Below are 27,446 nucleotides of genomic sequence, written 5' to 3' on the forward strand. Positions count from 1 at the left end.
GTCTAAGAACTCTTTACTTTAGCTCAGTGAAGTCAGATCATTGGATTAGACTGTGTGTCCTGTGCAACACTTAAGGTATGTTGTTGATCAATTCACATCAAGAAAAAAGCTCCTGGTATTTTTTTTTTTTTTACACTGAATCAAAGTTTGGTGCCAAAACGTGAAAGTGGCACATGCACTTGAAACAACTCGTCCTGATGAGAAAATACTATATTTATGCAGGCATTTGTATTTGTCCTGGGTCAGAGTGATTTATTTGTATTTACTAGAAACTTTTATAATTGCAAAAGTTCAGTCTGAGTTACAAAAAAATAACGAAAAGAAAATTTTAGTTGTACTTCTTTGCTTCATTTTTAGAACAATGTAAGTCTTTAACTGCGAATTTGCTCTGCACTTTATTGAAACTGTACTTTGACTGCACACTCTTGCAATCCCTAGTAACTAAGTGCGTGTGACTGTGATATATCCATGGTTAATTTTCTGTCTTGGGCTCCTCTAGTGGTATTATGTGCTCAGTTTCCTCTGTTGTGAGCTGGAAAAAATAGGTAATCAGAAAATTAATGCCTGAAAATCTTTACTCAAGGGCTATATAGTCTTCTACTACTAGCGAGTCAGTACAAGAATTCAGGACAAGAACATTTCTCACTGACAAGTTAAATCCTTAAAACAGGACGTAGCTTAGTCACTTGCCAGTTATTGTTTGACTCAGTTAGGCTTCTGTTGCAGATGACTTCCCGCCTCCTTGAAACAGGAGTGTCAAGAGTAGACTGTAACAGCAGTACAGCTGGTTGTGTCTGTTGTCTGCCACTGTTTGGGAGGAAATAAATCAAACAATGCATAAGGTAACAGTGAGGAAGAGACCACAGACGCTGCTGGTAGAATAAGGAAACAGTAAATTGTATCCCTGTTCCATCTGAAAGGGACATGGACCCAAAGGTTGGTAAACAAAATCTAGTTGTTGACAGTTCAGGACCGACTGCAGCTGTGCTGTGTGTTAAAGAGTCTCTTTATACAAGTTTGGAGATCTCTTCTTCCTGAACTGATTGTTGTCATTGTTCTAAATGCAAACTACATCAATCTTGTTAGAAGTCTATTTTGGGATGGCACGTGACATTGAGTAAGTGTTGTTTATATTGATTTTTATCTAGTGATGGAGGGGAACACTGGGGGAAAAACCCGAGAGAGTGATAGCTTGTTGGCATATTATCATCTTCTGCTGTTTTGCCCTTAGATGTAATTTCATTTCCTCAGCTTTAGTCGTAACTTAAGTGTATATGTTTTATTCAGTATGACATCATAGCAGCTTTTGATTATCTGTTTATGTAGCCTTGTCTGCACTTAGCATATTTCCTGATGCCTGCTAGAGTTTTCTCAGGAGTCTATGGTTTCTTGCAACATCACAAATAATTGGATATTTGAAATTACATTTTTAAAAGAAAACTCCATCCTAAAAGTGTGTGTGTGTGTGTGAGAGAGAGAGAGAGAGAGAGAGGCAGACAGACAGAGTCAGAGAGGGAGAGAGAGATAAATGCCCTAGTTAGATCTAGCAGGTGGAATTTATTTTCAAGTGCATTTTCAAGGAATTGTGAGCTTCAAGGGAAGAGAAGTTTACTGCTGCTCATGCTAAGTCTGCTTAAAATGTGCAACTGTTTTGTTTAGCAAATGGTATCATTATTGTGGTATAGCATTTTAAAGCAGTGTTAGCACAGCATGTAGCATACTTACATCTTAATGCAAAGGGCTATAGGTTCTATTCCTACAGCATGTACATTTGTATTTTAAGGGGGTATGGTACTGCAGTCCTTAGTATGTCATCATTTGGATAACACACCTAATAGCTATGAACCTGTTTTTCAGCTTGTCACCCATTCCCTTTTGCAATATTTACCATTTATTTTAATGTAACATAGGCAATTTATTCTTCAAGGGCAAAAGGCACTGAATTTGTAAATGAAACACTGTAATATAAAGTTGTTTTCTAGCAACCTTCTTCACTGGTTTCAGATCTCTTTAATGTGGAATTATTCAGATGACTTTTACTTCTGCAGAGATTCTGCATATTGATTGATACTGGTGGATTGTATGACAGAAGTTTGAGTGGCCCTTTATGGTTGAAAAGTTCTGAATTGGGCAGGTTGTCATTGGTTCATATGATTTGTTTCATTGCTTAAAGGAAAAATGCTCAGAACTATAAATTTATAACACACTCTAACAAGTGGTGCTGTATTATACAAGGGATATAATTAAATTATTATATAGTATAATTAATACAGTCAGGAAGGTGAATCAAAGGAATTTTGCATGGTTCTAAAAATGTGTGCAAGGCGCCTATTATTTGAAAACAGCCCAAAGGTAAACTTACCCTGCCACTGGCCAGATACATTTTTTTTTGAATGTGGGTTTCAGTACTGTTTCAGAGAATGTCAGTTTCAAAGGCAGAGAAGTTTTAATGCTAAGTCTGTTTTCATTGTAAGACTATTGCTTTGTTTAGGTTTAGTAAAGGTCTGTCAGTCTGGGCTATAAAATTTGAAATAAAAGTTGTAAATGAAATCCAAATATCTGTAATCATTGTAGAAGTAAAGCATAAAACAGTATGCACACTGAGAGATTTGAACAGTGTCTATGACAAATAGGGAGAAATAGTCAAGTAATAGGACACTGGAATGGCTGCGTGGGCGGGGGGGCTGTGTGGGCAGACGGGGTGGGACTGCATGGGTGGAGGGGTGGGGCTGTATGGGTGGGGCTCTGGGTTTGCAACCCCTGCAAAAACTCCTGTGGGCTCCCTTGGTCATGAACAAGCTCTAGTGCATCATGTTGCTTTACCAACCTTGATGTGAGTCTTTTCTGGATGAAGACTGAGACATCTTCACCTTTCCTCTCTCCTGTACAGTAATTGTTAATGCATATGTCCCTAACAACAACAGTACAGTCTTGTAATGCAGTATTCACTAGTGGAATGAACTGCTGTTTGTCAGAGCAGAAGATTAATGCTATAAGCTGTTAATGATCCAATTCCTGTGATACAGGTTTTTATGCCCTGTCAGTTTCCTACTTTTTCTCCTGCCAGCCTGGTTGACATGGGTCTACTGAGGCAGTGTAGCAACTACCTCATACACTGACAACCCCCTACTTCTAAATCAATCCTGTACCATTTGTGAGAGATGCATCTACATTATGAATCTGGAGTCACAGCTTTCTCACTCAATAGACAGCAATACAGATTGGGTTATCAGCCCACCTACCACAACTCTTGCTCATGACACACAGCATATACATAGACCAACATATGAGGAGGTACTCACAAAAAAGAAATCTACCTAAACACCAGAGACCTTCAAAACACATACATGCATACTAAACCAAAACACACAATACACATGATGACACAAGCACGTGTCTCACAAACAAAGCCTACAAGGGAATGCACATCCACTCCAAATATCTTAGTCATAGGAGACTCTATAGTGAAACACAAAGATCCCCCCTCATCAGGCTGAACAAGGAGAAAGTCACGGTCAACTGTCTTTCTGGTGCTAGGATTCGTCAGATCATGCAGATACTCGGGTCTCTCAACAATAAGTACCATTATGATTCTGTCATAGAACATGTTGGTGTGAATGACTTGAGATGTACCTCCCTAGACTACATGAAGAGAGACATGATTGAGCTCTCTGATTATGACAGAGGCAGGTATGTCCCTAGCCTTGAGCAGCATATTATCCTCTCTTAGGATGATACCACAATATAAACAGAAAATCATTGACTTCAATAATTGGCTTAGTTTTTTTTGTCATTCTAAGGGGATCGAATTTTTGTCAGCCTGGGATGACATGATCGATCAACCTTGATGCTTTGCCAGAGATGGTCTTCATCTGTCACCTCTGGGATTTTATCTACTGGCAAAGGCTCTTGCCATCCCCATAATGCCTTTTTTAGATAATGTGACAAGGACAAAATTCCTGACATAAAGATTTTATAAAAAAATAACCTCAAGGTTATGCTGCTAAATGCTAGGAGTCTTAGCATAAAACTGCACTCACTGGAAGCAGTCCTCACCTTGGAAAATACTGACATCTGTGCAGCCATACAGAACTCTTCAAAGCTGTGGAGAGCACTCCAGCCATACCATGATACACCTCCTACCACACATTCACACCATGAATGGAAGGTGTAAAAACTAAAGGAGGTGGTACATCAATATTCACTGAAGATGAATACACCTACAGATTGTTTAAACAGTATGATTCCCTGGAGACAATTCAGGTACAACTAACTGTTGGTAAGACCCCTATTCAAGTCACTGACAGCTATAGGAACCCCCTCCATGAATCAGGACAACCACTCTGCCTACTTGGATCTACTGGAATCCATCAAGATACAGCTGAACACCATGGTTCTGGGTGATTTTAATTACCCATCCATTGACTTGGTAAATTACTCATGCCCAAACTCACTTGCCCAAAGGTTCCTCAAGTTCATTAACTCCAATGCCCTGGACCAGCTTGTGAACACCCCAACTAGGGGCATCAACATCCCGGATCTGGTGCTTACCAATATGGGAGACCACTGTAGCACCCCCACTGTGAGGTCTTCCCTTGTCAGATCTGACCACAAATCAGCCTCATTCGAAGTAACAATCATACCAGACCCCCACCCCCAGCAGCAATTAAACTAAAAACTTCTCCAAAACAGATTATATCCTTCTAAAGGATGGTATAAATAACTTCACTGCATGTCCCCCCTCCGAAGGAACTGACAACTTTGCTAAGTCCTACATCAATGTTTTTTACAAACACATGTATACCTGCAGTGATGCAGCCATACCTGATAGGACCAAAACAAGCTCTTCAATGAAGATCAAACCTGCCTGGTGGACAGTTGTCATTAACAGGGTTTACAATACAAGGAAGAAATTGCTGTTCAAAAGTAAGAGGTAGTGTGTCCTAAACTGGAAACACTCCCTCCTCCACTTATTCAAGGAAATAAGATTTCTTGTGAAATCCTCCATAGCAAACTATAAATCCAAATTAGCGTCCTCAACTAAGGACAACCATAAGGCATTCTTTGGTTACATCCATAGCCTAAAAGGTAAAACCCAGATTTGCACTGAACTGGTAGTTAATGATACCACATACACTGAGCCTGCGGACAGAGCAATCCTGTTAGCCAACAGGTTCTGTGAAAACGTCATTCCCCTGTCCCCACCACACATACTCCATGACATTCCTTCCACCGGTCCCCCACCTTGTATCTGTAGAGAGCAGGTTGTATACACCCTCTTTAAGGCACAGCATCTATGGAACCTGATAGCATCTCAGGTTGTGTTCTACATGGCCTACAACAAGAACTAGCAGCACCATTGGCTACTCTTTTCATTCGTAGTCTTAAATACCAGCTTCATCCCAGCTGAATGGAAAATGGGCAAAGTTATTCCCTTGCACAAAGGTGGTGCTTCCACTGACCCTGGGAGCTAGAGACCTAGTAGCCTGACTAGCCATATCTGCAAGGCCAGGGAGTGAATCATCATGGACCTTATCAACAAAGATATAGGTAATCTCCAAATGCCAAGGGTTGCTCAAATGAGAAGGAGAGGCCACGAGGAGCATAAAAAGACGTTTAATACAGAAAGCAGTCCAGTAAAATATACAGCCACAATAAAATCCTAATGTTAAACGCAAGTACTTAAAATACGTGTTTTTCCTTCATACATTTGAACTTCCTCAGACAAACAGCTATTCCATACAAAAACCTAGTTTAAATACAAACACATGCCCTATCAAAGGCTATAAAATTACCATAACTAGTTACCTTAAACCCTTAACTGTTATCATATATAACTATTATTTTAATATGTTTGCTATAATGGACCGCAATGAGTTAATGGTTTAAAGGTAACTAGTTATGGTAATTATATAGCCTTTGATAGGGCATGTGTTTGTATTTAAACTAGGTTTTTGTATGGAATAGCTGTTTGTCTGAGGAAGTTCAAATGTATGAATGAAATATGCATATTTTAAGTACTTGCATTTAACATTGGTGTTTTATTGTGGCTGTATATTTTACTGGACTGCTTTCTGTAGTAAACATCTTTTTATGCTCCTTGTGGCCTCTCCTTCTCATTTGAGCAACCCTTGGTGATTGTGAAAGTTTTCATTTGCTTTGCTCCTCGTTTTTGTGATTAATCTCCAAACACTTGACTTTACTCAGTTTGGATTTGTCAAAGGGAGATCATGCCTGTTAAACTCGGTGGACTTCTTCAAGGCACTCACCAGAGCCCCTGGATGAGGGGAAAACTGTGCATATAGCCTACTTAGACTTGGCTAAGGATTTTGAGAGTATTTCTCACTCAGAGATTATTGACAAACTCACCCAGCTAGGTCTGAACCCTTATATCATTAGGTGGGCCGCTAAATAGCGATATAACCCATACAGTCAAAATAGGGAATCCACTTCCAACAGCAGACCTGTAACCAGTGGTGTTCCATAGGGATCAGTCCTGAGACCTCTACTGTTCAGAATCTATTTCTCTGAGGTAAAAGCAAAAACTAAAGGACTGTGACTGACAAAGTTTTCTGATGACTGCAAACTGGGAGCGGTCATAGAATCCCCAAACGATGTCAGCATCCTACAAGAGGGTCTTACGCAAACAAATGATTGGTGCCAAAGTCATGGCATTAAACGCAATGCTAAAAGAAATTATTATCATCCCTTTCAGTAAGAGTGAGGTTCCAGCTAACTACGACATCAATAGAAACATCCTAAGCATGCCCTCATTGGTGAGAGACCTGGGCACACAAGTTGGCAGCGAGCTTAGGGCATTCTAGATTGCTCATCTCATACGTAAGGACACTGCCTCCAGAAAAAAAGAAGTTATAACCTCCCTGTACTCTTCCCTCATCAGGCTAATAATTGAGTACAGTGCCTCTTTTGATATATATACCTTTCACTTTACTCCATTTCATACAGAATACTCAGAGACAATCTCTGCCTTGCTTATAAGGCAATCTCTGACTCTGCTTTATTAGAAATGCTGCATCTCCATAAGTCCAATGGCTCATGGGTTACTCACTCTAAAGATCTTAACCTTGTATGTGACATTAATAGAACCTGCTGGATGGACAGATTTGCCTCCCAGAGGTTACCACACCTGTGGAATGGACTCGCAATTCATGTAAAGCAGTGCACCTCTTTGGCCCTCTTGAAGCACAGTCTGGATGATTGGAAGGACAACTGTAAATTCACCCTGAGGGTTCCACTTGTGTCTTTCTTGGACCGGAGCAATAGGTGCTGATTGTAGAAACAAGGGCAGAACTTGACTAGGCTTGTAAGGGCCCTAGGGCAATGAGCCGATTAACTTCCTATGATCCTATGCCTTGCTTATAAGGCAATCTCTGACCCTGCTTTATTAGAAATGCTGCATCTCCAGAAGTCCAATGGCTCATGGGTTACTCACTCTAAAGATCTTAACCTGGTATGTGACATTAATAGAACCTGCTGGAGGAACAGATTTGTCTCCCAGAGGTTACCACACCTGTGGAATGGACTCCCAATTCATGTAAAGCAGTGCACCTCTTTGGCCCTCTTGAAGCGCAGTCTGGATGATTGGAAGGTCAACTGTAAATTCACCCTGAGGGTTCCACTTGTGTCTTTCTTGGACAGGAGCAATAGGTGCTGATTGTAGAAACAAGGGCAGAACCTGACTAGGCTTGTAAGAGCCCTAGGACAATGAGCCAATTAACTTCCTATGATCCTATGATTATATGCCCTTAGCCTTCATTTGCCTACTTTGTGATCTTGAACAAGTCACTTAACCAGATGGTGCTTTGTGGTAACTGGGAAATTGGTGAGTCTCATCAGTGGTCTCCTAAATTGCATGCCAGTAAGTACCTGTGATAATAGGAGGTACTGCCAACCATAGGAAGAGAAGTAGGGCAGCAGATGTGTAACATATGCCAGCATAAGCCAGCTGTAGTTTTGTAAAGAATTATATGTTATTTGTGTTTCAAACTGATCTGTATAGATGCTTGTGTTTAGAAATGTATTTGTAAAGCTGCTTGTGCTAAAAGGTATCAAGTGTGCCCTGCTGTAAAAAAAAGAAATGTGCATGCATTACTGTAACTGAATTAAATGTATATGTTTTAACAGAGGATACTGGAAGAGAAGAGGTTAATCACAATCCAGCTGCAGCAAGCTTTGAAAAATAGTTGAAATTAAATTAGACCATTAAGACTGTATCTTACAGTTCTGGTTGCAGCCAGAGATCAAATGTCTGGGAAAGTGAGTTTTAAGAAGCCTTCTTTATTGTCTCTAGCAGGGAGCTAATTGTTACTCTGGGAGGGTAGAGGTTTGAAATGGTTTTATGTCTTTCAGGAGCAGCAGCAGATCTGAGCAAAGTTCTGTCTGTGTGTATGGTAACACATAGGTGCTAAATTCTGACAGCTTCTAGCACTGGAGGCTGCATGGGAACCAGAAGTCAGATGACCAGATGTATGTGATTCTGTACAGAAATACTGTTTTAATATTAAAGGAGATTGAAGTCTCAGGAGCAGTCTGTTCTTGGAAACTGACAACGGAGGAAGAACACTCACCTACTTCACCTTGCCTTGTGTTAGTAAGTGACCAGGGACTAGTACTCTTTAGATTAGTCAGGAAGATATAGCGAGAATAGTTATGTATTGTTTTTCTGTAACTGTGTGAATCTTTCCAGCTGTGTTATTTTTTTAATATTTCTTGTGCTTGAAACTCTGGTGTTTACTGTAAATAGATATTTAGTATTTTTGTGTTCTTTTATTAGTTATTTAGGCGGACGCAGTGGTGTAGAATTTAGCACAGTCACCTCACAGCAAGAGGTTCTCTGGTTCAATTTTCAGCTAGAGCACATTCTGTGTGGAGTCTGCATGTTCTCCCTGTGGTCGAGTGAACTTTAAAGACATGCAGGTAGGTGTGCAAGTGTGTGTGCCTTCTATGAAGGTCGGGTGCTGGGCTGGCAACTCAACACCGTAAAAATCCACTGCCAGTGAAGAGCAGACTGGTGATCCACTGTGGCGACCCCTAACCAGGAAAAGCTGAAAGACGTTTTATTAAATATATTTAAACTTCTCATTGTGGCTGGTCCTTTTAGAAAAATACTTAAGTTCTGAGAGTATTTGCATATATTTATTTGGTGATAACTCTGGCCACTCCTGAAAGCCTTGATGTTTGGTCAACATTACCATTTGTATTAATATTAACTTCACTCAGTATAATTGGATACTCTTTTAGTAACTTAATATAGCCTTATAGTAACTAAATGGTGGCAGTGAAACTACCTTATAGCCTGGACAGAAGGTGGCATAGCTGGAATATCTGTGCCAGTCTTTCCCAGGTGTGTGTGTGTGTGTGTGTGTGTGTGTGTGTGTGTGAAAATTTAATCTCAGTCAGGCTATTGTTAATATTGTATGTAGTTGTTTAAAATGATATTTAAAAATATTATGTAAATGTTATTTTAATTGAAAAATAAAAAAAAAATATTTCAGGAAAAAAAAAGAAAATTAAATTTCAAAGCGTGTGTGTGTCAGCTACCTGGAGCAAGGACACAAAGCACTGGTTTCATAGAAAGGGTGCTGGAGGACTAGGCTTTGACACTCAGCTGAGGACCTAACCCTACAGCTGTGCGATTGGGGGGTCTTACTGAGGACCTGAAAGGAGACAGATAAACATATCCAGACCCCGGGCTGTGTGCCCTGTATGCTCTTAAAGGAAATTGTGCTTGATGCAGAGAGGTCTGCATCTGGAAATACTGAGTGTATCCATTTGTATTCCAAGGGAATATCCCCCTCCAGTGTCATTAGTGAGAGCTCAGGCCCCTAGATAACTGCCCCAGAGTGGGGACCTATGAACCTACGGCACTTGAAGGGGGCTGTCACCCCTCTTAGCACAGCCTTAGTTGATAAAGTAATTAGCAACAAAAATATTTACATGGACAAATTCAACCTGCAATAGTTGGGTTGATGGGTGGTAGCCCCCTCACTTGCCATTAACAGAAGTAGTACAATTTATTTTTTGTTTTCATTTTTTTTTTTAATTTGAAGCATTTACTTGCAGTGTAATTAAGATTGGCACATTTTCAAGTGCCCAAAGTGGGACATTTTTTTAAAGGAAACTGAGATTTTGCAAGACAAACCACTCTCTGCAAAGGAATGGACTTCAGTTTTCTGCCAAAGTAAAAGAATGTTCTTGAAGAACTTGAGCTGTTTTGCTGTTTTATACAATATTAAGATGTTTCAGACACAGAATAATTGTTTTAAGCATTTTTTACAGGATACTTTTTAACTTAAAATCTCAGGATATTTGCTATTTTCATGTTTTTTTTCAGGATGCAGCTGCCAAAATAGGGGACTGTCCTTTGTAAAGAGGGACAGATGTTAACGCAAAAATGGAATGAGTTACTGTTGTTACAACTTGTGGGTGAGGCCATCTCTTCAATCATCCTGATAGTGGACAAAGTACAAAAATTAACAACTAAATTGGAGAAATTCAACCGTCAGTCCGTCACCCCTCTATGGCATTAATAGCAGCAATACATTATTGTAAAGTGGTACTTAGTGCACCAGTAAAGACTTAAAAACGTAAAAAGTCATTGGCATACAGAAGCCATGACGCTGAAACACGGGTAAACCCTTACGGTTTTATTTATAGCAATAACCCACGCCTGGGTTTGGGTAATGCTGGATTTACCCACGGTTGGCATGGTTTGGTCCCGAGGGTGAAGCCCGAGGGACCAAACAAAGCCAACTGTGGGTAAATACAGCATTACCCACACCCAGAAGTGGGTTATTGCTATTATACCATGACATTATTTAAGAAAATAAACTATTACTTTTCTTAAATAATGGCATAGTATAATGCCTGTTTGCTGCCCTTCCGCAGATGTCTGGCATCCGCGGCAGTTCTGATGTATCAGAGCTGTGGGCAAAAGCAAGATCTCCGTTGCTTTTTTTTTACTGTTTCGCTATGTTAAATGGGTTTAACATAGCGAGACAGCTTTAAAATAAGCAACGGAGATGTCCATTGCTTATTTTAAAACTGTCTTGCTATGTTAAACCCATTTAACATAGCGAAACAGTAAAAAAAGCAACGGAGATCTTGCTTTCTCCGTTGCTTTTTTTTTAAAAACTGTCTCGCTATGTTAAATGGGTTTAGCATAGCGAGACAGCTTTAAAATAAGCAACGGAAATCTCCGTTGCTTATTTTAAAGCTGTCTCGCTATGTTAAACCCATTTAACATAGCGAGACAGTGTTTTAAAAATAGAGTTATACTAATGGAAAAAAGTCTGGGCGACCGGACCTTTTTCCATTAGTATAACTCGATTTACAATGCGCACGCTGGCCAATCAACGTGCCCCAACACAGTCAGAACTTTATTCCCTTACACAAAATACCTTCACTACCATAGAGCAATGGTTCTCCAACCACTGTCTCCTCCTTAACCCAAAGAAAACCAAACTCCTGATTTTTACACCCACCATCTTGTCGCCCTCCATTAATTTCTCTCTCACAGCCAACAATGGCATCCTTATCTCCCCAGACAATAACACCAAACTACTAGGCATTACAATTGACAACCAACTCAAATTTGACACACACATTGACTCTACAATAAAATCAACTAACAGAAAACTAGGCTCTCTGTATAGAATTAAATCTTTCCTTACTCCTGAAGCCAGAGCCACTATAGCTAGAACCCACTTAATCTCGTCCCTTTTATATGCCTCCCCAATCTATACAAACCTTTCTAAATATAATCTTACCAAACTAACTATGTCTTATAATAATATTGCCAGATTTGCTACAGCATCTCCATATAGGACTCACCATTGTTCTAACCTTAAAAAACTAGGGTGGCTAGAATTACCTAACCTTATACATTTTAACCAACTTACAATTGCCCATAAAGCTCTTTACCACCCAGACAATACCCCAATGCTCTCCAGCCTCATAAAACCCTATAGCAATCTGAAGAACCTCGCTCCTCCAACAAAATATTGATGCATACTTCTCTTTCTAAGAACTCAGCAGGTGACTCCACATTCTCAAACTCAGTTGGGAAACTATGGAATCAACTACCTCAAGACCTCACCACTCAAACATCAATCCCACTATTTAAAACTAAACTTAAACATTTCTTTTCCAACCACTGGCTTTGCTCTTGCAATAACCCAGACTAACCTTTCATACCTCCCTGCTATGAGATTTTTAGCCACTCTCTCTTTATCTCGTATAACTAACTCTCTACATAACTCTCTACAAAGCTGTTTCTATTACCTCACTTCTAATAAAGGAACTAAATCTCTACTTTCCATCTTCTTTTAAAGATGTATTAGACTAACTAGGTACTTTATCTGTACTGTCATATTGTATACTTTTCTAAGTAATAGAGAGTCTCCTTACTGTACCTCATATTTGTACTCAAATGTTCTTAATTCTAACAGAAGGTTTAAAGTAGATGTTATTAGATATTATTTGTATATGTTGATATATTCTGATAAAGTTTTGTTTTAGTCTTACTATAGTAGTACTGTAGAGGAGCTTTTCTCCCCGGGCCTCCACTGAAAATGGACATGTATCCAGTTGGACTAGCCCGGTTAACAAATGTAAAATAAATAAAATAAAATATTAATGGGAGGTCATGGTATAATTGCGTATATTACACTGAAGACTCCAGATTGGTCTTGTCTTTCTTTTAGTACACGGTTGGAACTTTCTGTGGTCTATATCAGAGGCTTCTATTTATTCAATATTTTATATTGGGTAATAATTGTTGATGTCTACTATCTGTTGCATTTTGGAAAACGATGTACTATGTATAGAAAAAAGAAACATTTTGTATTGTATATTATAGCAATAACCCACGCCTGGGTAAATACAGCATTACCCACACCCAGAAGTGGATTATTGCTATTATACCATGACATTATTTAAGAAAAGAAACTATTACTTTTCTTAAATAATGGCATAGTATAATGCCTGTTTACTGCCCTTCCGCAGATGTCTGGCATCCGTGGCAGTTCTGATGTACTCAGAGCTGTGGGCAAAAGCAACGGAGAAAGCAAGATCTCCGTTGCTTTTTTTTACTGTTTTCGCTATGTTAAATGGGTTTAACGGAGATGTCCGTTGCTTATTTTAAAACTGTCTCGCTATGTTAAACCCATTTAACATAGCGAAACAGTAAAAAAAGCAACGGAGATCTTGCTTTCTCCATTGCTTTTTTTTTAAAACCTGTCTCGCTATGTTAAATGGGTTTGGCATAGCGAGACAGCTTTAAAATAAGCAACGGAGATCTCTGTTGCTTATTTTAAAGCTGTCTCGCTATGTTAAACCCATTTAACATAGCGAGACAGTGTTTTAAAAGTAGAATTATACTAATGGAAAAAAGTCCGGGCGACCGGACCTTTTTCCATTAGTATTACTCGATTTACAATGTGCACGCTGGCCAATCAGCGTGCACGTTTTGGGGGGTCATGGTATAATACCCAATAGAGCTGTAGTATTAATGTGAGCAGGAGGTGGGCGTCTCTGTTTGTAATTCTCCACTTAGGGAGGTGCTTATTACTGTGCATCCCGTAGGGTAATAAACACGTCAATCCACTTACAAAGCGTCTTACAGGCTAATTGTACTGAGATTGCCCATTTGGAAGTCACGCTGTACTAAATTGTAAAAATGAAAAGTGCCAAGATTATTGCAGAGAAAACGTTCAAAAGCAGTGCAGATTATTTCCCGTCTGATTTTATATACTAACACGTATCATTGAAATGTCAGTAGCCCTCTCCTGTAGTAATAATAACGATAAAAAGTTTTCTGAGAAACATTAGCCCGAATAATGTGAAGGTATACTGTAAAGCTATACTGGCCACAACAGGGAGCAGTTACAGTATACCGGCGTAGTGTCGTACGTCGTAATGGGCGGAGAAAGTAACAAGAAAGTTACACACCAGCTGAGGGTGAATGCTGTCTCTGTAGTATAGCAGGTAGCATACTCTGGGTGCGATACAGTTGATTTCACAATAGTGGAGTGTACAAGTTAATCAGTGCTGCAAGGAGTAACGTATTCTTTTTATTGGGGTGTCTGCCCCTTATCGTCCGAAAGTGAAAGCGGCATCCGGCTGAAATCGTTTCGGTATGTACTACCTATGTCCCGGGAAGTAACCCGAAAGGATTGGAGTCTTTAGAGCCTAAAACAGTCAGCGGCTTCATGTTTACATTTTTGTGTGATACTTTTTTGACAATCACTTTATCTTTAAAACATACACATAGCTGTTATGCAGAGAGCGTACCTCTCAGCTGTACAGATTTTCGCCTCAAAATTTTGGTCCGGTTTTCATATAATTGTAGTTTTCTGGCAAATTGGTGGCAAACTATTAATGAAGTTAGAAAGTAATGACAGAGTTTCAGACTTCATATGCCTCAGAAAAATTTACGCTAATTCAAAACCTGTTATTGTGTCAACTTTCCAAGTTTGTAAGAGGAATATTTTAAAAAATGCCCCTATTTTGGGCCTCTGCAGATGTCTTGCTCTAAGTGGTTAAAATGTATGTTAGAGAGATGTTTTCATATAGGTGGTGGGTGCCGTGTACTTCGATTCACATCTCTCAAGCAGAGGTAGACATTTGGATACATTAAATCATAGTTATGGATGTTTAGCTATTAGTGTTCCTTTTTGTGGAGATTATAACCCAGATATACCAACGATGTGTGAGACTTGTCTTCCAGAGTCACCCTTTAACAGTACCCTAAACATCGTAAACTAAATTCAAAAAGGCAGTTTTAATGATAAACGGTCTGTTGTTACAAACTTGTGCATGCAGTTTATTCCAGTACATGTCACGCTTCTGCTTTTAACTTTGATCATTGGTCAGTGGTCCCGTTTTGCAGGGAGGGAAGTTGTGAAAATAAATATATTGCCTTAATGCAAAAGTATACTTTATCTGGTGGCGAAAGATCTGAACTTGTTCGGTTAGTTTTCTTTGGAAAGTTTTGTTTGGCCTTTTACATCGCCAAGTCCCTTAAAGCAGGCATACCTCTGAACTGTCCAGATTTTCGCATAATGCCAGATCTGTGCCACATATATTTTGGTCTATTTCTAATACAGTGTGTGGCTTTCTGGAAAACCAGTAAAAATTTAAGTTACTAAACAATTCTATGCATTTGACTTTCGCACTTGTTCTACACTTCATGACCTTCAGAAAATGCATCACAAATCCAGGTATTCCAGAAGCTCTCCAAATTTATATGGGCAACATTTTAAAATCTGTCCTTATTTTGAGGGCTTTGTCCCACTATTATTTTAGGCTTTGTCCAGATTTCTTGCACTAGGAGGTTGAGAGCGATGACTGAAAACACACTTTGAACCACTGTTTATCCAAACTGGGGTGCAGTCTAGTTGATGGTTTCATTGAATGATTTTTTCCCATATATTCTTTTCAGGCAAGTGTTCTGTTAAGGTTCTAGGATATTTTCTCAGAATGCATCGACTACTACATTGCATAATTCCGTGACTCATACCTCTTAACCCCGTAGCGTAATAAATTAAAACAGCCAAAAAAGTGTGTGTGTGTGTATGTGTGTGTGTGTGTGTGTGTGTAGGGGGGGGGGGGGTCCACAATACGGACTGATTAAAATAATTTTATAAACTTACTACTCTTAACAGCTTTTGTATCACTATGCATTTTCGGAAGGATGTCTCTCATTATGTAGGCACTTTAGTACTCAATGTTTTGCTAGACAACCACTGATTTTTATACATAACAGACAAAGGTACGAGTCAAAAATAATCTGGAAGCTTGAGAGACATGCGTCAGTTTTGACACGGTTGTACTGCAAGCTTATTCACACCAAGATCAGTAGTAGTTTCTGAAGCGGCAGTTTTATAATGGACTATAGTTATTAGGCTTACACGGTTTCCTACAAGTAATTTATTATACATTCGTATGTATATATATACACACACACACACACACACACACCACTCAACTGTCCCTAATTTTGACTGAAATTTGAACTCCGCCCCCCCTTTAATCCCTCCTAAAACACATGACCTTTGTGAAAAAAGGTGGAAGTGAATTGTATTTAATAACGATAATAATTAGTTGTAGAATTATTTTACTTCGTCAGTGTCTCGGCTAATAGTACTATTATTTTAAACGACCCTGAGTATTCTCTGGATTTGACCCTGATTGGTCGAGAGCTGTTTGTATACACCCGTACTAATTTTAATGAACAACACTTTCCAAGAAAGATGTCAGTGTCTGCGCTTCCTGGATACCACTTTCAGCACTGCTTGCGTTGCTTCCCATTCCTGGCGATAATGGAGAGCACGGGGCAGCAGTGCAGCACCAGTGTGTTTGCGTAGCTGTCAGAACGTTACGGCAGTTGCGTAACATGTAGCTGCTGCCGAGTATCCTCTCTGCCACATCTTTTAACTTTGTTGATCAGTGAGCAGGAAGGAATGAATCCAAAACCCATTGCTGTTACTTTCACATTTCAAGTGACCTCTTTATGAGGAATTTTCCTCATTTCGAGCCTTAAAAAGTCCATGCTCCTCGCTGCTTCACATTAGAAGGGCATGTTATGCATTCGTTAAGATTTATTTAATTAATGTTACGGACAGCCGAGGGATATGCTCAGCAGTAATGGACAGCTTTTTACTTTTATAATATTTGGTGGCAGTAACATTTACAGGTGATAAGGGAGAGCACCCAAAGCTCTCAACCTTCCATCTCCAAAATGAGGAACACTAGCCCTCATAATGTGGAACAGATGGGTAAAATGTGGAACACATAGGTTCATAGATTAATACTAGGCTATCTGCCCTAGGGCATTTATAAGCCTAGCCAGAGTGTGTTTGGCTTTCGCCACCCTTGTAGATTAGTTGACTGTGCCTCTGTATAGTAGGTCACAGAAGGTAGCCCTTTTAAGGTTAGTTTACTGTGCCTCTGTCTAGCAGGGACACAGAAGAGATCCCAGGGGTAAACTTACGATCTCCCTTCCACTCGTCAAGATTTCTCTTGAAGAGGGTCAGTGAGGGGCTCTGCCTAACATGGATTGGGATTTTGTTCCAGAGTGAGGGGAGCCTCTGGGATATGAATGTGTCCCTCCAGCATGTCCTACTTATTTCTGTGCTGAGGTTTAAGTCGCTGGAGTGTGTAGTTCTAAGGGATTTGGATTTCCTGAGGTGGAGCATGTCCATTAATTCTGGGTTGGACATGGCTTTATACGTCAGGCACAGATCGCCTCTGAGTAGGCGGTAAGCAACTGAGTATAGCTGGAGTTTCTTTAGCCTAATTGCATAGGGCATCTGTTGTCAGCACTGGTTGCGATGCTGCCCATTCCTGGCGATAATGGAGAGTACGGGGCAGCACCAATGTGTTTGCGTAGCTGTCGGAACATTACGGCTCCCATACTAATGGCTTACTAACAGCTTCAACTAAGAAGGCCATAGGATGGTTAAAATATGCTGCTTTTACTTATAAAGAAGATCTTTTAATTAATATGATTAATTTCTATTTACCATGGATTTCACTTAAAAAAAAATTCTAACACTGAATGTATGACAGAGTCTTTCAATGTGGAACATTGAGGAACTTTGAGGAACATGAACTTTTTAAGACCCCAAATGAGGTACATTCCTCGTAATGAGGTAAACTTGAGAGGTATGAGAGCACCAGACCTCTCAACCTCTTAGAGCAAAAAAAAAAACAAACTGGACAAAGCCTAAAATCATATGGGGGGGGTGTGCAAATAGTGACAGTTTTTAAATATTGCTCTTGGAAACTTGGAAAGTTGATAGAATAATAGGTTTTGCATTAGCATTAATGATGTGGAGTCTTAAACTCAAATGTTTATTATTAATGACTTCAATCCTCAACTATTTGACAGAAAAGTACAGATTTTAGGAGGAACACACCAAAAATAAGCAGAAATATGGACATTCTGCTAAAATCTGTACAATTGAGAGGTATGGAGAGCACTAGACTTTGCGTAACAACGTCGCTGTATATTTTGGATTTGCACTTACAGGGTTTTCCATTACCGTCCTCATCTTTAAATTTAGACGTCAAACCGAGGCGGTGTCTTTTGCAGCTATGAGGTTGGCTTGTACCATGTTTACCTGAAGTGGTTTAAGTGGTATTTTGTATTGTAGTCGTGATTATAAGAGACCCTGCTCTTTGTAGTACACCTGCTGGAAGAATAAATAAGTTCATTTGATGGGCTGCTTGTACAACAGGAATGTTTTGATTTACAGTACAGAAGATATGTGGAAACGTGTATCATCTAAGGGCTTGTCTGAAGTGGTGGTTACTGGCCGAAAATATAGTATTTAATACGTAGTTTTGATAATACTTAAAATCTGTCCCAGTATGATGTGTATGTTGAAATGCAAGTAGGGCTTCGGTTGAAACTTTGTGTATTTTGTTACTTAGTGGTCCATTAAGGTCAATGTGCTCACACCATCCGGATTAAGTTTTATTCTTAGATTTGCTTACTGGAATTAATTGTAATACCAAGCAGGTAGTTTTTGTTATAGGTAAATTACCTAATATAAGGTAATATAAAGAGGTGATTCTTGCTTGTTGGGTGTTTAGCCAACAGTCGTGGTTATAGACAAGGTCTGTCTTCAGCTGAGAATTATTTCTTAGAGGAGGACATTGAGTAGCCCATGCCTTCCAGTGTCAATTATCATTGACTGCAGCCAACGTGTGTTCATTTTCACAATTGTATGATTTGGGTTTAATTTTTTTGCTGTAGTATTTTGGGAAATTTAAAACATTTAGTTAGCATGAGTACCGACATTTCTCAAAGTGAAGGCTTCAGGTGGACTCTGAAATTTAGAAACTGTGTGATCGAGTCAACCCCCCCCCCCCCCCACACACACACAAATTGTATAGGTTCATAGGTAGGTACTAGGCTATCTGCCCTAGGGCCTATACAAGCCCAGCCAAAAAGGTACCATGGCTTTTGCCACCCAAGAAAATTATTTTCCTGTGCCACTGTCTAGCAGAGCACAGAAGTGATCCCAGAGGTGAATTTCCTATTTTCCCATCCAATCATCAAGATTTTTCTTGAAGAGTATTAATGAGGAGCTTTGTTTGATATAGATAGGTAGGTAATTTATTGCAGAGTATGGGAAGTCTCTGGGACAGGAATCTATCCCTTTGGCATGTTCTGTTTATTGTGGTGACAAGGTTTAGGTCCCTAGAGCGTGTATCTTGCGGGATTGGGACTTCTTTAATTGGAACATGTCCAACAGCTCTGGGTTTGACATAGCTTTGTATGTTAGGCAGAGATCACCTTTGAGTAGGCGATATGTGACAGAGTAAAGCTGGAGTTTTTTGAGACGGTCTGTGTAGGGCATCTGTTTGAGGCCGGTAATCCTCTTTGTGAGGTATTTCTGCGGCCTTTCCAGTTTGTAGATGTCTTGTGAGGTACATACCAAAAGGGGCATTGTACTCTATAATGGGTCTAATGAGTGATGAGTAGAGGGGTACAATGACCTCTTTTTTTTATGGATGAGAAACCTTTTGTGATGAGGTGTGCCATGTAGAAGAATTTTTTGACTACTGTGGTGATGTGATTATCAAAGGAGAGACTACTGTCCACCTGTGTCCCAAGGTCTCTTATCACACTTTTGGTGTTAAGTATACTACTGCCTATGTTGTAGTTCATGGGTACAGACTTTTTACCAAAGGGGATGACAGTGCCCTTTTTGGCATTGAGCTTGAGGCCATGGCTTTGACACCAGGCATCTGTCTCAGTGAGGCCCTTTTGTAGGATGTCCACATCATTAGGAGTTTCGATTATGGCTCCAGTCATCTGCGAACTTCATTAGCCAAATACCTTCTGTGTTTGCCTGTACTTCAGAGAAGTAGATACCAAACAGGAGAGCACCCAGGACTGAACCCTGTGGTACTCCATTTGTCACTGGTCTGAAGTCGGATTTGGAGTCTGCTACTTTCAGAGTGTGGGTTCTGTCAGTGAGCCAGTTGGCAAACCATCTTGTGACATAGGGATTTATACCTAGTTTAGTGAGTTTATCTATAATTCCAAAGTGGGGGATTGTGTTGAAAGCCTTGGCAAGATCTAGATAGGCTGTGTGAACCACCTTGCCCTCATCTACGGCTTTGATGACTTGAAGCAGTCATCAGGTTTAGGAGACATGATCTGCCTTTTACAAACCTGAACTGGGTGGAGTCCAGAGTTTGGAGATTACCAATGCCTTTGTTTATAGGTTCCATGATGATACGTTCCATGGCCTTGCAGACCAGGCTCGTCAGGCTAATGGGGCGGTAGGTCCCGGGGTCCATGGTGGCTCATCCCTTGTGGAATGGGATAATCGTCGCTGTGCGTCATTCAGTGGGCAGAAAGCCTGAGGTGAGTCTATGATTGAACATGGTACTTGGGTGGGGTGCCAGTTCGTTCTGTAGTTCATGTAGAATGCAGCCTGGTCCCATGGATGCTGTGTTCTTGGCTTTGGAGAGTGTGGTTTTTATCTGTGCAGCCATGATTACAGGAACTTTGCATTCTTCCAGTATAGAGATGGGCTCTTTAGGGGGTGAGAGGGGGGTAAAGTTAGTACTGAACCTGTCTGCCAGGATGTTGGCAATATCAGTTGGGTCTGTATTTTTAGTGCCATTGTGCTGTAACTGAGAGCACATCTGAGTGTTGCCATTGAGATTCTTGACATAGCTATAGAATGCTTTCTGGTTGTCTTTAGGATCAGTGGCGATTTTGTTTTTGTAACTAGTTTTGGAGGATTTTATAAGGGATCGCAGCTTCTTACTGAGGCTGACCAGGGAAGCTCCTCCACTCATGGAATTTTACTCTCTTTTGTAACAGTTTCTTCCTTCTGTTGTACAGTTTGTTTATGGCAGGAGACTACCAGATTGGCTTCCTTTTTTTGGAGGATAGCGTCTTGGTTCTGTTTGGGATAGCATGCTCCATGCAATTGTGTAGGATTCAGTAGTCGTAACTGTATTGTCCATCTGCATGGGTGTGATGAAGTTCACCACGGATCGAATCAATGAGGTGTTGACTTCAGGTGTGGAACATCGGTCACTCATGTTGGTAATGACTAGATGTAGGATATTGTTGCCCCTGGTGGGGGTGTGGATAAGTTGATCCAGGGCATTGGAGTTCATGAATTCCAGAAAGCGTTGAGCGAAGGAGGTGGTACATGAGTAGTTTTCCCAGTTAATGGTGGGGTAGTTGAAATCGCCCATTATTAGGATGTTTGGTTGAACCCTAATATTTTCCAGTACATCAAAAAAAGAGGAGTGGGAATCTTGGGGCATGGTGGGGGATCTGTAGCAAGCTTCAATTTGGATTGCAGTTTTGCCCAGAGTTAGTTGCACTTGGATTACCACTGCTGCATTATGCTGGGCAACTAGCCGGGAGGTATGGATATCCTTAATGAATATGGACACACCTTTGCCTTTGGTGTTCCAGACCAGGTTACATGGCCGAAAAGTGTGGCATGAGTTATAACCTGGTAGTGCAGGGGTGCTGTCTGTAGCCTTGAACCAGGTCTCAGTCACTGCACAGATATTGGTGTTCTCCATTTTAAGGAGTGCCTCGAGTGAGTGCATTTTGAGATTTAGACTTCTAGCATCGAATAGCATCACCCTCAGTTTTTGCTTGCCTCTTCCTGTTACGGTGGTGAATTTGTCATTTGAACCTTGCCTAAAAAAGGCACTATAGGGGTGGCAAGAACCTTAGCCAGTATCCGGAATCCCAGGGGTGACAGGTGCAAGCCATCTCTGGCAAAGCATCGTGGTCTATCGACCATGTCATCCCAGGCAGACAAGATACTGGATCCCTTTAGAATGACACCAGAAGCTTAGCCAATTGTTGAAGTCAATCATTTTGTCCTTGTACTGTGGTATCATTCTGGGTGATGGCAGAGTGCAACTCAGGGCTAGGGTCATACCTGCCTGGGCTACATGATCGGAGAGCACTTCCATGTCTCTCTTCATGTAGTCCAGGGAGGTACATCTCGGGTTGTTCACATCAACATGGACAATGACAGAGTCATATTTGTACTTGTTGTGGAGTGACCTGAGTGCGTGGGTTATGTGGCGGATCCTGGCACCCGACAGGCAGCTGACAGTAACCTTCTCCTTGTATAGCCTGGTGTGTGGGACAGCGGTGTGCCTGACTATAGTCACCTTTGACTAGTGTGTTGGGTACGTTGTTTTGTCTTATTGGCTATGGTTGAGTGGCACACTTAGTCTGCGGGCTATGTGTTATTTGGGTTGTATTGGTGGGTGGAGGTTGCTTGTATTCCTGCTTTGGAGGTCTCTGTTGCTTGGGCAGATTATTATTGAGAGCCTCCGCAAATGTTTTTGTGTTTCTATATGTGGATTTTGGTGGTGTTGATTTAGTGAGACTATGTAATGAGTGTGGTGTAGTGCAAGTGTTTACCTTCTTTTGACTGTCAAGTTCATTCTTGGTTGGAGAGAGCTTTACCTCGAGTTTGGCTAGATAAATGCATCTCTCACAGGTTGTAGTGTTGGGTGGTAGGAGGAGAGGGTTGCCTGTGTACATGAGGCAATTTCTACATTGTCGCAAGATGCCCAGATTCATTAGATAGACAGGAGAGAACAATGGGAGCTGACCCTTGGACATGCCTGAATAAAAACTATTTTCCTCTAGATAAGTGAGTACAAGAGCTGTTTTTCTCCAAGCAAGTGAGGAAAGTAAGTACCAAAATTGTTTTCCTCTAGGTAATGAGGAAGGTTGAGTGCTGTAGTAATTAATAGGTTATTTAGTGCTTACAAGTTCTGAACAAGTGCTGATCACGAATAAGCAAATTCAAGTGCTAAAACTAAGAATCTGTATCTGGACTAAACTAGTTACAGGAAAGCGGGGAAACAAGTGCAAATGCGGGCTTTTAAATCAGAAAGTTGATGGGAAAAACTGCCCAAATGTCCAATAACTACAATTTCTGGGCCAGAACCACTCCTTATGTGGTAGATAGGTTACCTAGTGCTTACCACTCCTACTGATAAGCTAGAAGGCTTCCCTACAACACAGAAAGCTTGGGGAGCTCAGAAGATTACATAAAGTTGTGCATACAGCAAATCTGAATCTGGATTACACTAGTTACAGGAAAGGTAGGAAACAGGCTTAGATTTTTTTTTTTTTTGATACAGAAAAATAGCCAAAACAGCAGTAAAAACAATTCAAATGCAGTGCAAGTTAGCATACTTGAGTGTGCAACAATGTTAGACAAAACAGTTTAAAAAATGGAATTAAATTAAAAATGACTAAAAACAAGTGCAGAAGGAGTCTATTAGGTAGAATGAGGTAAAGAGATGGGACGGGGGGGGGGGGTCCCAGATCAAATCTAAAGTGGGGGTGGGCAACTGCAAAAGCATCCAAATTTAAACAACATGACAGGAATAGGGAGAAAACCAACACCTTCAGCAGAGATATGAAAAGCTATACAGTGAAGCAAAAATAACTGTGCACAACTCTGAAGTCGGCCAGCAATGATATAAAATTTGTCAAGCAACAATTAACAGTACACAACTCTGAAGTGCCAGAAAAATATACTTAGCTCTGTATATCTCCAGATAGTTTGAAGAGCACTCTGTCAGGACACAGGAAGGCTCCAGCAATGATATGCAGGCTGTTACTTGTGGCGCAGCGGTAGCGTTGTCACCTCACAGCAAGAGGTTGTCTCGTTCGATTCTCAGCTGGAGCGCCTTCTGTGTGGAGTCTGCATGTCCTCCCTGTGGTCAAGTGGCGTTTGAAAGACATGCGTGAATGGGCATGCCTTCGTTGAAGGTTGGGTGTTGGGCTGGCACCTCGGCACTGTAAAAATCTACTGCCAATCATTAGCGGACCGGATGTTCCACTGTGGCGACCCCTTACTGGGAAAAGCCGAAAGAAGAGCAACAACTAAGAGGGTCTAATTTTATGCAAGTAATCCTTGAGACAGTCCAATAACACACAGGATGTAAAACCAGTTATACCAAATTAAGACACGCAGAAATAGGTAGAGGTGGGGAAAACCAACACCTTCAGCAGAGATCTGAAAAACGAATACAGGGAAGCAAAAATAACAGTACACAACTCTGACGTCAGCCAGCAATGATCTAAAATTAGTCAAGCAAGTTAGCAGTACACAACTCTGAAGTGTCAGAAAAATATACTTAGCTCTGTATATCTCCAGATAGTTTAAAGAGCACTCTGTCAGGACACAGGAAGTCATACATATACATATAGGTCATACAATGGCACTCTGTTAAACAGGACCTTAGATTATATTCCCCCTTTTTACAAGATATAGATAATGCAAAAGCTTTTAAGAACATAATATACATTCATTACATGCATGTTTTATTTTTGGTAGTGCCATAACTACTTTTGCATATTGTGCAGGTTGGATTTTTTTATTGTGCTGCTTTGCAACAAAACTCTGACAGTTGGCAGACTTGCTTATAGTGCAGTGACAATAATCTTTAGCACATCACAGTAATCAATCCCACAGAGCTCCGTTCACACCACTGCTGATATGCGGCACCCTTTTGTGTCACGGGTATATTCACACAAATTTCAAAATGTAGTACTAGCAAGTGTCAGTAGTGCTGAACATTGCAACTAGTCCCAGACATGTTCATTAACTTAACCTCACCATATCATCCAGATTCCATTTTTTTTTATTTTCTTGCACTTTGTCTCACTTTTCTAAGTTTTTCTGCATTCTTGCAACACATGATCTGAGTTGCAGCACAATGGCACTAAATGTACAGAACCAACTAATATTGCCAACATCCTGGCAGTTTGGTTCAGTGCTAACTTTACCCCCTCTCACTCCATAAAGGGCCCATCTATATACTGGAAGAATGCAAAGTTCCTGTAATCACGGCTGCACAGGTAAAAACCACACTCTCCAAAGCCAAGAACACAGTGTCCATGGGACCTGACAACATCACATGCTGCGTTCTACACGAACTACAGAACGGACTGGCACCCCACCTAAGTACCATGTTCACTCATAGCCTCACCTCAGGCTTTGTGTCTACTGAATGGCGTACAGCAACGATTATCCTACTCCACAAAGGGGGGAGTGACCACGGACCCCGGGAACTACCGCCCCATAGCCCGATGAGCCTGGTCTGCAAGGCTATGGAACATATCGTCATGGAACTTATAAACAATGACATTGGTACTCCCCAAACTCTGGACCCCACTCAGTTCGGGTTTGTAAAAGGCAGATCATGTCTCCTAAACCTGATAAACTTCTTTGAAGTGGTCACTAAAGCCGTAGATGAGGGTAAATTGGTTCACACAGCCTATCTAGATCTCACCAAGGCTTTCGACACCACCCCCCACTTTGGAATTATAGCTAAACTCACTAAACTAGGTATAAATCCCTTTATCACAAAATGGGTTGCCAACTAGCTCACGGATAGAACCCACACTGTGAAAGTAGCAGACGCCAAATCTGACTTCAGACCAGTGACAAGTGGAGTACCACAGGGTTCAGTCCTGGGTCCTCTCCTATTTGCTATCTACTTCTCTGAAGTACAGGCTAACCCAGAAGGTCTTTGGCTAATGACGTTCGCAGATGACTGCAAACTAGGAGTCATAATCGAAACTCCTAACTATGTGGACATCCTACAAAAGGGCCTCACAGACAGATGCCTGGTGTCAAAGCCATGGCCTTAAGCTCAGTGCCAAAAAGTGCATTGTCAAAACTCTGTACCCACGAATTACCACATAGATGGTAGTCTACTTAACACCAAAAGTGTGATAAGAGACCTTGGGACACAGGTGGAAAGTAGTCTCTCCTTTGATAATCACATCGCGACAGTAGTCAGGAAGTCCTTCTACATGGCACACCTCATCACAAAAGGTTTCTCATCCAGGAAAAAGGAGGTCATTGTTCCACTCTACTCGTCACTCATTAGACCCATTATAGAATACAGTGCCCCTTTTGTTATATACTTCACAGGACATCTACAACAACCGGAAAGGCCTCAGAAATACCTCACAAAAGGATTACCGGCCTCAAACAGATGCCCTACGCAGACTGTCTCAAAAAAACTCCAGCTTTACTCTGTCGCACATCGCCTACTCACAGGCGATCTCTGCCTAACATACAAAGCTATGTCAAACCCATAGCTGTTGGACTTCCTCCACTTAAAGAAATCCCTTCCCTGCTACACACTCTAGGGACATAAACCTTGTCACCAAAATAAACAGACCATGCTGGAGGCATAGATTCCTGTCCCAGAGATTTCCCATACTCTGGAACAAACTACCTATCTATATCAAACAAAACTCCTCATTAGTACTCTTCAAGAAAAATCTTGATTGGATGGGAGATAGGAAATTCACCCCGGGGATCACTTCTGTGGCTCTGCGCGACAGGGGCACATGAAAATAATCTTCTTGGGTGGCGAAAGCCAGAATACCTTTTTTGGCTAGGCTTATATAGGCCCTAGGGCCAATAGCCTAGTACCTATCTATGAACATGTTAAGTAGCTGGGAGTGCAGTGAATAGCTGTGGTGGAAACAAATTAGTTTTGTCAAGGGTCCTAGGGCTACTAGGCCCTTAGAAGCAAATGGGTTCTAGATGTTGTAAGTTGCATTTTAGAGGTTTTTATTCCAAACGTTTGATCCAGTGATGACAAAATCATGACTAAATAAATAAACTTAGTATGTTTTCCTTTCAGGGAAAATAAGTATCCAATGCTGAATTGGTCAAAGCTGACAAAATAGTAGTGACCTGTACAATAAGAAGGCAAATGCTTGTTGGAACCCTAGAAATTTTCTTGGAATAGTGACTCTCTCTTTAGTAGGCAAGCAAATAGGATAGTTACTTTTTGTGCAGTCTTCTGGTGTTTATAAGTGAAGAACAAATGGCCACAGTCAAGTATTTCAAGTTGCTGCTGTCTTGTGTATAGACAGTGTGCCTCCTTACTCCACCCACAAAATACAGTAACCTTTTGTGTATGCTGTGAAAGCAGGAAGAAAGTTATAGAACAAAGTAACATATGTCAGTAGCCAGGCATATATGTATATGCACACACATGGCATGCCTATACACCTACCCTGGAAAAGATAGCCCCTTGCATGCATGTCTGATGTTTACCTGTGAGAAAAGTGGGGGAAAAAGTCAGTAATGTATTCCATCTTGCTGCTGCTAAACACAACACTGCCCCTTGGCAAGCTATAGTGACCTTCTGTGCACAACTCTGAGGTTTGATTAAAAGATAAATTAAAGAAATAATGACTACATTCTTCACAGCCATTAGAAAAAAGCTATTGTAACCTTCTCTACACATCTTTGAATAGGGCTGGTTTTAGGCTAGGTGGATCCAAGGCACAGGTTAATACTAAGTCCCTGTCAGAATTCACTTGTATATCTTGGGGTGTGGGGACTGCCAGGCTCCTGGAA

General features: G+C 40.8%; 1 protein-coding gene across 3 annotated transcripts in view; it reads left to right on the top strand.

The window, feature by feature from the left end:
* Positions 1-750: 750 nt before the first annotated feature.
* Positions 751-27,446, top strand: part of B4GALT4 (beta-1,4-galactosyltransferase 4) — a 690,340-nt gene continuing 663,644 nt past the window's right edge. The window contains exon 1 of one of the 3 annotated variants that reach the window (XM_044073108.1): positions 751-936. The gene's annotated coding sequence lies outside the window, so the exon portion shown is untranslated. Of the gene's footprint in view, positions 937-13,723; positions 14,157-27,446 lie in introns of those variants that run through there. The other 2 variants (XM_044073107.1, XM_044073109.1) reach the window with 2 other exon arrangements.

Source organism: Protopterus annectens, chromosome 5.part1 (genome assembly GCF_019279795.1).
Source record: "Protopterus annectens isolate FY-2018-M chromosome 5.part1, PAN1.0, whole genome shotgun sequence".
In the NCBI taxonomy this organism is placed as follows: domain Eukaryota; kingdom Metazoa; phylum Chordata; order Ceratodontiformes; family Protopteridae; genus Protopterus; species Protopterus annectens.